This window comes from Coccinella septempunctata, chromosome 1 (genome assembly GCF_907165205.1).
Source record: "Coccinella septempunctata chromosome 1, icCocSept1.1, whole genome shotgun sequence".
Lineage (NCBI taxonomy): Eukaryota > Metazoa > Arthropoda > Insecta > Coleoptera > Coccinellidae > Coccinella > Coccinella septempunctata.
Genome location: NC_058189.1, coordinates 7,015,223 through 7,027,385, shown reverse-complemented (window position 1 = coordinate 7,027,385; position 12,163 = coordinate 7,015,223). Strand labels below are relative to the sequence as shown.

Genomic DNA, 12,163 nt, shown 5'->3' with positions numbered 1-12,163 from the left:
ATTTTTTTATGGCAGATATTGAATCTACGTTAAAAAATAATGTGAGTGTATGCATCACACCCTTGCCCTAAAATGGATATTTTCTGAGTTATTCACAAAAAACTGTTTTTCGTCTGTTCCTGAAAATTTCATCTTTTTGGCGTGAAGGGAAAAGAAATAGCTGAAAATTCAAGACGAAAAACAGTTTTTTGTGAATAACTCAGAAAATATCCATTTTAGGGCAAGGGTGTGATGCATACACTCACATTATTTTTTAACGTAGATTCAATATCTGCCATAAAAAAATGGAGTTCTAATTTGAAAAACTTGATTTTTCACGATTTTGTCATCCCTAACTTTGAAAGCGATTTGTTCACCCCCTGTATCATGAATCGCGATTTCGATTTTTAAAGTAGATACATCAATCTTACATCTTGAAAAATCCCAAAAATGAAAATTTTCCATCCAAAAACCTCGAAGTTATTCTTGTTTCAGCGGAGCTCTATTTTCGATTTTTTTTTCGAATTTTCCCGCTCAGAGAGAATTTTCCAACCAAAACTGAAAAATGTTACATCAAAATAACTTGAAATTGTCTAAGGAATCTATTTCTGCAATAAAAAAATGGTGTTCTAATTTGAAAAACGGAAGTTGACGTCATTTCCGGAAAAACCGGAGGTGCTCATGCCTTGAAAATATTTTAGATTTCATCAGCATCGTGAAATACTTGTAAGTGCTGAATTTCATAAAAATACGTTCAGTAGTTTCCCGTATAAATATGGGTGAGGTTCCTTGTGAAAGACCCTGTATATCTCTTGTTGTGGAGCATTCTGATAGTTCCAGATCAACTTGCATATTTTGATCGAATATCCAGCACATCTCATCTTATATATTAATCCTTCATGCCATACTCTGTCGAATGCTCTGGCGACGTCTAGTAAAACAAGACCTGTAGCTTGTTTATTTTGGAATCCCTCTGTAATATATTCTGTGAGCCTTAATAATTGTTACTCTGTTGAATGCTCTCTTCTGAATCCGAACTGTTCTGGTGGCATTAGTTTCAGATTTTCGGTTTCCTCATTTAGCCTCGTGTCTATAATTATTTCTACTACTTTTCCTAAGACCGACAGTAGACTTATCCTTCTGTAGTTTTGTGGGAACTGCTTCTCTTTGAATGGTTTATTGAACACTATATGACTTCCGCTGTTTTCCATTTTTCTGGGTAGTGTTCTGTCCTCATAATTCCATTCGCGATATTTATTAGAGCGGCTATAGCTTTTCTAGGTAATTTCTGTAACATAACATTCGTTATTTTATCGCTTCCGGGAGCTTTCCTCTTCTTCGAACTTCTAATTATTTCCCTGATTTCATTTGGCGATGTTGGTTTGTCTATTTCAGCAGCCGCTGGTAATTCATCCATTTCTTCACCATTTCCTTCAACCAGTTCTTCCAAATCTTCATTATCGTCGTCTATCCTGTAATTTATTCTCGATTCTCGAACATGTATATCGAGCACGATGAATGAATAGGAGAAGTATCAGTGAGACTTCAAATTATAATGAGTAGATCATACAAACTGAGTGTGCACGATTACCAGAGCAGGCCTTCCAGGGTGGAGCCTAGGACAAGAGGCTATCAACCAATATCATTTTACTACTGCCCGTTGAACCATATTTGAGAAGCTCACATCGTGTTCTGGAGGAAAACTACTGAATTCAGGTCCACCCTGGAGAACATGAGGATTCATTCATCTGAAATTCGACAACAGTAATTAGTCATATGTACGCAAGAGGTGAACATCAGAGTTGTCTTGCAAAATGAAATACGCTGATTCAAATAAAAAAAAATGATTATGAGAAGACAATAAATCATTATCATTGAGGAAGACTTGAGAATATTCAATCCTAGTGCTAAATACCCATGTGAGAAATCTAGAGAGCTCTGAAAATCTAGTTGAGGTGTAAATATAATAAAATATTTATTCATGATTGTGAAGACTGGAGGAAAACTTTAAATTAAGCAAAATGAGAATCATCAACATTTTTTTGTAGACTTTTTATATTCTTTTTGAGTAGAACAAAGTGCCGTTTACGTACTGGACAGATTGACCGAACTCCGCTCTCAACTGAAATCTCTCGCTAAAAAGTATCACTTTCTACACAGGAAAATATCTATGTGCAATGAACAATATATATTGTTATATTGTCCCATGGTTAGATAATTTTTTCGCAGTTTCAGAAGGGCCAGTTTAAAGCTTTGACATGAGTGGATAGGGACGATAGGGTGATTTAAAACCTTAAGAATCAGTAATGCTGGCGAGACAATTCTTGTTCTCAATTGAAGTGATCGACTCCATCAAACTTTTGTGTAGAATTCGCAGCGTTAATTACCAAGATTTCAGCATTCCTAACACTCCTGCAACCGGTGACTCCCACGGGCTATCGCCGACGCCAAAGTCTAATTATTGACGCCACTGCCAGACGCCTTGGCAAATCCTGCCCCAATATTCTAGAACTGAAATCAATGGAACCTGGCGTAGATGCATTTCAGTTCTTCCACACCGGACGTTCACTGAATACGTCATAAATTTCAAAGTGCTGCATAATGTCGACGAACTTCCAGGAGAAATAGGATCAGCATCCCCTTTGCAGTGGAAGTTTCTGCATGCATCACAATCTGTGAGAATTGATAAAGGAGTGTCCCCAACTCCGGCTTGCAGCTCATCTGCAAACTACCACCATTCCTAAGAATGATTAATGTCGTCGGTGCGACAAAAACGACCTCCTCTCTCGTTAGGAGGTGGAGAGCCGCGCTTTATTGTGCTGCTTCAGCTCTTCTTCGTTCCTTCCTCTTTATCTTATCCTATATCTGTTTCTATTTGCCGAACGGATTGTCTCCGGCCACCATTGTCTTAATGATGTCCGTATCTCCCCCGCGCGTGATTCATAATGTCCGCCATAAAAACTAGATTGAGTCTTCATCCGTGCTGGCTCGTTTTCAATTCTCTGAAATGGGGATCTCGTTGTCTGAGATGATTGAGATGTGCGAAGATCATGAAAAGGATTGTATGGATGTTTCGCCTGACGTTCCACCCGAAACTTCGGTAGGCAGCTTCAGATGAATCCTGGTCCGAGAGATGGGTAACTCAGTAACATTTGTTGCGCTAACGCTCGAAATTGCATAACAGCGCAATGATAGCTGTATTCGGGTTCGGCTTTTGGACGGTCCGAGAATTGTTCTAGGACTGCGCAAAACTGTTGCGCCCTAGTATAAAATCCTCTGCTCAGTTCTAGAACCATCCTCGGACCGTCCAAAAGCCGAACCCGAATACAGCTCATGAGTATCCCAGGATTTTTACTTTCAGCGCAAACAACTATGGGCTCAATTGGCTCTCGTTTCAAAGAAGTGAATAATTTATTGCATGTTGTTGGGTCGAACGTTGAACTTGGGGCAGTTGGCTCATATAAAGGGTGTTTTTGAAGGCCTTTTTCTTGACAGAAGGTAGAACTTTTGAGTTGTATCTCTACCAAAAATTGTCCAAGATGGCAGAGATACAACCCCTAGAAGTTCGACAAAATTTCATTGAATTTCAAGTACGGGAATGTGAACGGTGACTCCGGCATCGCAAAAACGCAAAAACTCGACCATAAGACATATCCGATTAGGCTTTCACCGCCTACTCGAGTATCTGTGTGAAAGTGACCTCTTCTTCGCGTTTTCCATTAGACAAATAGGGTAATCCGGCCTTCCCTCGAATTCGCCGAACTTCAAAACTCAACGTCTGTCTCCACTTTTAACAACGGCTCTATCAGCTTTTTCCTCGCCGGCTTATCAAATGCATAATTCCTAAATTTTCGTTCTCCCCTAAGTTTAACATATCAACAAAAATCTTCATTCGCTTATTTATATTAATTTTAATCTCAGTGCAGTGAGTTTTGAGAATAACCAGCATTCCTGAATTCATTTTCTCTATCAAATTAAATATAAAATATGTTCTAGTAGCAATTTATAATTTCGTTGGACTAGTTGAAGCTGCAAAGAACAGAGTTGGAATTTCACAACGAATATTAACACAAAGACTCGGAGTTTCAAAGACGACAAAAAAAAAGAAGGGACCTTAGCCAGTTAGAAGGAAAACTCACATGTTATCGTGCCCTAGATTAGATTAGGAGGAGGGGCGAAAGGTCATCCAACCTCGCGTTCACCTTGACCTAAAGATCTATTGTGCATTTTTATCGTGCCCTAAGAGTGGTTCATTATACAGGGTGCTTTCAAAGGTGGGGCTTTTTTACAGAAGGTAGAATTCATCAAAATAAGTCGTTTCCAAAAATTGCTTATATAAAATATCCAAGATGACTGAGATAAAACCCCTAGAAGTTCGACAAAAGTTCATTGAATTTCAAGTACGGGACTGTGGAAGGGGACTACGGAATCGCAAAAACGAAACAAAACATAAACATTGGGCTGGACAATGAATAGTTCAGTACCAAGTTCATCGGATTAGATGCATCAGGTCACTTTTGAGAGAATCGTAATTGTTGTAACGTGCAATTTTGAGTGAAAAAGAAATGTAGAAAATCTAGGCAGTTTCTTGAAAGTGCTTATGTTAGTTATGTTGAAAATGCGCTATGATGTTGCTCCGTTTCGTCCCATTTTTACGACGATTGTTCGAATGTTCGAACAAGAAGATTGTGATGCCCATTGCGAAAAAATTCGTGAATAATTTAGACCAATTTTATTGGTGAGATTTTGAATTATTGTTCTATTTTTTACACTTATGTCCTAAGTCTCTTTTGTCACTTGGTATGGAGCTGAGCCATTTCATAAAATCGTGTAAGTTACTAAAAGATAATGAGAACAATTCGGCAATACTAAGTTTCCATTTTCATTACCACGTAGATATCGAACGAGCCAATATCTAAACGAAACCACGTGGTCGAATGAGGAGATATGTTTTTTATTTGTTTCTCATTTGTAAACGTCAGTTTCCAAAAACACAATATTAATCAAGAAAGTTCATTTTATCAAGTCACTAACTTTTAAAACTGACAGTTAACTAGCAAAATTTTTACAAGGTACTAGTATTATTTACATTAGAAAATTTTGTTTTATCGTCATATATGTTGAAAATCATGATACAATTGTTATTTCCAGTAACACAGATTTTTGATGATGAAAGAGTTGATACTGATGATGATGAACCATCTGTTGACTCAGAAACTGCTGAACTCGAGGACTGCAGAACATTTGTACTCTCCTTACTACCAAATAATTTGCTAGACATTTCGATTTTTTTGTTGACCGAATCATCGACATAACTCATCGCAATTTCAGTGCTCTTAGACCCTCCTGCACGCTTTAGTGCTAAAATATCTCCACCCGAATCCGCAACCATAGTGGCTCCAGTTCTGCGAAAAGAGTGGCCGGTGTATAACTCTGGGTCTTTTAAACCTAAATATTTCGCTATTTGCTTTGGGACACCACCAATAGTGTGCTGCCCAGCATTAAGGGAAATGCACTTTCAGGCCCCGGACTAAGGTGATTGGCGCCATGGAAAAATGGTCTCCTGGCGCCCTTTTTCCAGTAATTTTTTTTGCTTGATCCTTTATCCACCATTCATCCTCCCCTACATTACGGCGCCCCCTAAAATTTGGTGCCCTGGGCAAATGCCCAGTCTGCCCATACTATAGGATGGGGCCTGTGCACTTTCCATGTCGGTATGTCAAAGAAATCTTAGGCTTTCTGTTCCAGGAGGCCGAAGATTTACATATTTTCTGTATAACATACAGGGCTTGAAGCTGCAGCCATCATCGGTTATGGTGAATCTTCTTGTTGTTAAAATTTTTGTTTGCCGCAATGTCACAATAACGTATTTTCCCATATCTTCTACATCATTCATGTTTAAGGAGAGAATTTCGTCACATCGACAACATCCAAAAATCCCAAATATTGTTACAATTTTCGCCAGCAACCACTGGTCATCAGGAGCATGCACAAGAAATTGTTCACCCTCTTCTTTACTTGATACCTTGGCCTTTTTTGGCGTATAACGCTCGTTTTTTCAGAAACGCTATTACCTTTTGAAATCTGCAAATCACAACTAAACGTCATATTTTTCAATAAATTTTTTAAGGAAAACAAACCTGCGAACAGGGGCATTTTCTTTCATTTCCGAACAGCTTTTCAGCATAGACCATTTTGCCCATAAAGTATTAGGGCTGAATCTAGCTGATAGTTGATTTAAGTAGACCAACAAAACATCTTCAGTTACCCCAATCACACTATTATTGTTTTGCCACTTTTTGTCGTCGTATTCTCGCTGGTACCTTGAAGCTGATTTTGCAGGTAATAAACTTGAAGCTACACTGCTGGCTGCCTCAATAATTTCTTCTGGTACATTCATTTTCGCTTTCGCCAAAACAAATGTAAAGAAAAATAAACAGACATGTTCATGGCAACGCTTCCATAGCTTACGATATTTGCGACAAATCATTGAGACTGGAATTTATCTAACCTTTTTACAAATGAGAAACAAATAAAATTTAAAACAATACATGCAAGGTAACGGGTTTTACTGGCTCAAGGAGGTATCTGACTCGCCTGCGGCTCGTCAGTTATATCCTCCATTCGCCAGTAAAAACCCTCTTACCTTGCTAGTAATGTTATAAACTATTCCCACTGCTTTGTGATAATTCAGCTAAAAAAAGTCTAGGTTCGTATTAGCATCCATTTCAGTTATCATTTTCAAATATTTTTTCAACATTGTCATTTTGATAGCTTTGTATAGATTTTAGGTGGAACGCTTCATTTTGACCAATTCTACCTTGTGTTGAGAAAAAAAACCTTACCCTCAAATACATCCTGTACCATCTTTCGGACTTCACCATAAACAAAAATGAACAAATTTGCCATTATTCGCATGTACTACTATTATATTCGAGGCTGTTCGAAATTGAACCTAGACCTTTTCTACGAAAGTATCATAGAAGGTGAGATTTCAGATTTCGCTCGTGATCACCATTCGTAAGTGCAGTTGTGGCACCATTGACATAAAAAGAGCTGTGATGACGCCAAGGGATGAGTTGTGTTGCATCGAAGAGTTGGTTGTATGCTGCGCCGTGCGGTAACACAGTAAGGGCTTGGTCCCACCAAAGCCACGCAACAGCGACGTCACAGCGACACGATTTTGTTGCTAAGAATTTGTCCTGTCGGTTGCTTGGCAAAAACAAGACGACACGTTTGCTGTCGCGTCAGTGGGAATGTATAGAAAACATGGGATGAAAACGAAATATACACTCTGGCGATATTGGATCGTTGTCGCGTAGCGGTTGCGTTGCTTCTTTTCGAAGAAGTGAGTTAATACACAGCCTTCTAAAGACTCTATAGACCATATTAGTGAGGTTAGAATCACTCAATTGGCGGGAGATCCATATTCAAATTTTTTTACACTGGAATCGACTTTAAGATGGAATATCGCTAGCTAGAAGTAAATGTTAATATAAAGACATGCAAAATTGGGTGCCGCCATTATTAGAGGTTGTTTCCGAGTACATTTTACATCACAAAATACTTTTATATGTCCTAAAATCAAAATTGAAAACATTATTATACGGAATATATCCGTATGTCGTAGATCATTTCTGCTATACGTTAATGATGAACCGTAACAAGGAAAATGACATGCTACGCTTGCGCGTTAGAATGATATCAGCTTCAGAGGTTAGAAACGAAATGAAGCTACGACAAACTTCCATGGATCTTGCTGACCAATTTTATATTGACCCATTATTAAAAAAATATACCATTTTATTACGAAATTTTGTTTTCAACCTGTTAAGAAAGGATCATAGAACACATTCCAACAGAAATAAATCTTAAGAAATTCGCTAAAATATCCGAAAACAGGCGAGAAGTACGCGGCATTTTTAGTCCCATAAGAAATGCTTAGGGAATTCAGGGACCAGATCCACGGATGGATCGCGATTCAAAATTCCCGCCTAACCTCACTAATATGGTCTATAGACGGCTATGGTTGATACATCTGGCGCAGTGTAGGGAGTTGGGCAATTGCGCGGCGTGGCGCAGTGCAACAGCACCGGTCATAAAAATCCCATGAAATTTCACGACGGTCCTCGTTCATTGAAGGCTTCGGAGAGATCCGAGACTTGTCGGTCTTTGCCACGCTCAAAGGAAACAACCGTGCTTCGCAACGAAGAACGCAACGTACTCACTGGTACAACATGCAACGTCGTAAAAGTTTATAGAATTTATTTTCTAATATTCTTTATGGCAACGGCCATAAAAAAATTCTTTTTTTTATGGCAACGGCCATAAAAAAATTCTTTTTTTTATGGCCGTTGCTGTTGCTGCTCGCCAGTAAAAGCAGGTAAGTACAAGAGTGTATGACAGGCGAAATACCTAAAAGCAAATATTATAGTGTAGAAAGATTGGAAACTAAGCGACTAAAGTGAAGTGAGCGCCACCTGTGTGTCAAATGTGTTTCTAAGACCCTAAGACTGGTTAAAATATTAATTCGAGGGTCATTTGCAGAAATATATGAAAAATTGTTGATTTCAAATGGCCATTTTGATCAAAGAGGTTTTGAATGTTTTGATTCTCGTACCGACTTTTGTTTATCTATATCGTTCTAGTGGCCGATTATTGAATTCCTCTGTCTCATTTCAAAATATCGTTCGAAATTTATTGCATGGTGAAGAACTGTGGATCAAATAAAATGTATTATCCGCAATTAAGTTTTTTACTTTAGTAGGGAAAATGGAAATGCAAGCATTAAAACTGGTAACATGTGACTCGGTCATTCGTTGATTTTTATTTTCAGTGTTCCGAAGTGAATAAATTTTTCAGGGCGTAAAGGCTTGCAAACACCACTGACTACACCATGTGAAGTTAACATTTTACTGCAAGTCAATCTAGAACTGTTCATCCATGTAAATTGTTGTATGCAGGAAGCATACATTTAAGGGAATTCATGATATACTTCCATTCAAATATTCTCAATTGCTACTCCTTCAATATATTCAGAAATGCAAAGGTATTGTTTATTTCGATTTGGGAATCGATATACTTTCAAATTCTTGTTTGTATATTGTGTCATAAAGAGACCATATCATAAAGAAATCATGAAAAATGCATGAAGGAACTATACTGACAGGCTAACATACAGGTCTTGTATACCTCATTAAGTTTTTTTTTCAATTGTGGTTCTGAAAATTCAGAAAATAATATGTAAAGCCCGTTTGCAACAGCCGAGAATTCTCTACAAAATTCTCGCAAGAAAACGGCAGAGATTATTTTGTATGTAACTGAACAGAGAATTATACTGAAAGTGCGTATGCAACGGTAAATAATTCACGGCGCATGAAATCTCGAGTAAATTTTCTAGAGAATTCTCGGCTGTTGCAAACGGGCTTAAGTAATTGAAATGTGTAAGCTTCGATGGTATATGGAATATTGGTTCATATTGATTTCTGATATGAATTGTACAAATTCACCTTTGACTTATAGTAAATTACCATATACTTTTGTGTTCTAGTCAAAGCTCTATTCGTTGAGCATAATTTCAAGTTTTTGTATTTTTTTTTTAATTGCAAATAAAAATATAACACATCTAACAGCTTATTTAATGGATACCAATTGATTCCAAACAATGCTCAGATGAAACTTTCTGATCACAAAACAAAACCTTTTGTTTTGTCACTCAGGATGTTTGTTTTCTGTTCTCAACAAGAAAGCTCTTATTAAACAGTTTTTCTGTGTTGACAGAATGTTTTCAGCGCCATCTCATTGTCAAATATGTTTTCACTGACCAAAATGTAGTCAGTTTTTAGTTCTAGAGATATGAGGGCGTTTCTTATCTTTCTACACTATAATCATTGCCTGAAAGGTCACATGGCTGAAAGTCCGGTACCATTCTAATCATAATTTAGCATTTGATTTTTTTAAGGAATTCAATTCTGTGATTATTACACCTTGAAGAATTCAATGAATGTAACCATATTCTAGACGTAGGTACTTTGAGTTGGTGCTGACGTCTTTATTGATCGATAAATAAGAGTCAAACTGTGAAAGCAATAATGTGAAATGTTTCGAAAGAAAATTATTCTTATTCTCTGTCAGCTAGTAGTATTTATTAGTTTGTGATTTTTTTATTCTCATAAATATTATTATTCATTTGTGAAAACCACAGACTAGATTAATGAAAATCTATAAATATTTAAACGAAGAATATTTTTTCTCTGGTAACAAGAAAAAATAAAAAAGAGAAAAAACAATTATGTATGTCAAATACATGACACGAAGCTCCTCCGCGGAGTCTTCATCAATCGTAGCCATTCTTGGACACACTGATACCGTTAGAGTAATAATCGATCTTAGATGCAGACCATTTCAGACATGGTAGAAGATTATATTCGACAAAATTTTATGTTTGTATGAAAGCCTTCTTAGAAATTTCCAGGTTGAGTTGAGTACCAGGATGGGTATCATTTTCGAACTTCATCATTGTGTATTCAATACAGACTGTAGGCAAGTAATAGCGGTGCAAAAAATTGTTAAAAATATTCGAATGGATATTAAAAAGTAGTATCTCAAAAAAAAAAATTACTTTTGCACGGCACTTTTTTCCATCATCTGGGAATAAAAAATATAGTAATCACCTGCGAGTCCTATAATAGTCTGTGTAACATTCCACCATTTATATCAACCTGGGACCGACTGAAGGAAGCAATTACTTACGCGTATTATAGAAGATGACCCAACCAACTCACCTCTTGCTAGATACAGCTCTTGTTCCCGTTTCCTGCAGTTATTTCCAAGCTCTTTTTTACCTGCTTCTTTTCAATTAAGCATGAACTCTCCTCAAAGAAAAGTCGTTTAGTTTTTCCCACATTCAGTTGGGAAGGAAAATATATAACCTGCTCCTTCAGAACGCGAGAATGATATTCTTCCTGCAATTTTTCAGCTAGGCTATGGGGAATGGGATCATTTGGAAGTTCCAGATGGGATTGATAACTTTTCGTGATGGGTCTAGAAAAATTCGCGTTATCAAAATGTGGTCTGAAAGGTCTGAAATAGAACAATAACATCAGAAAATAGGAATAGGTATATATGGATGTCATATTATGGGGATGAAAATTCCTACCGCAAATTATAACTTGGCAATATTGATATTTTTTGTGCTGCTTGTATTTCAAGGAGTTATTTTCTCCCAACTTATAAAATACAAGGATTAAAAATTAAATTTGTTAGTAGAAAATACTTCTGCCTTAGAGGTTTTACACTATGTATACATCGAATTTTTTCCGCTGACAAATGAAAATCTGCGTAATACAGTTATTGAGGAGCCCAAGAGAGAAATTGAGGATTTACTCGAGCGTGTCAGATTAATATAAGGGAGGATACCTTGGACCCTGTAGAGTATCTTTACCAAAAATTGGACCTGTATCAGCAAGCCGAAACAACAAAAATTGGCCATAAAGGTCACAAAAATTAGTTTTTTTATAACCTCCTCTCCTGCACTTCAAATTGTATTCGCATTCATCATAAAAGTTGTAGAGCATAATATTTTCTACAAATTTAGTCCGAAGCAATTTTTTCTACGCTTGAACGTTTTTTAGGTATATGGCGGTGAATGTACATTAGACTGGGTTTCTACATTGACCTTGACCTTTCGCATGTATGGCTAAGCTCCTCGCCCTTATCGCCTTCTAACTCTAAAACGGTAAGAGTATGTAAAATTGCTTCAGGCAAAAGTTGTTTAGAATTTTATTATCTACAACTTTCATAATGAATACAGAAACGATTAGAGATACCGACAGGAAAAAAGATATGTTAAGAAAATGCCTTGTTATCATTTTCAACTGTCAGATAAAGAAAATATCTCCTGATTTATGTCAGATTAATGGTCAACAGGTCTGCAACACCGAGATTAAGCATTAACCATATCTGACAAGCTCGAGAATGTACAAGTAATGATTTTTTTGCATTTTCAAAGGACCGCTGTGACCTTGCGTCACGTCTGGATTATCAGTCTCTTGAGAAAGAAAAATTTTTCAGCATTTTAAACTCATCCGTACGGCCAACCCCAACAAGCAACGGTTTCTTTTACATCCTTGAAAACCTGCAGATGCTTTCCCCGATGGAAGTGCATATATCATAGGACCTTTTT

The 12,163-nt window shown here is 37.1% G+C and overlaps 1 protein-coding gene across 1 annotated transcript in view; it reads left to right on the top strand.

Annotated features, from left to right (window-relative positions):
* The window catches only part of LOC123322553 (beta-1-syntrophin), a 274,185-nt gene that overhangs the window by 164,989 nt on the left and 97,033 nt on the right, over window positions 1-12,163 (top strand). The window lies entirely within an intron of this gene.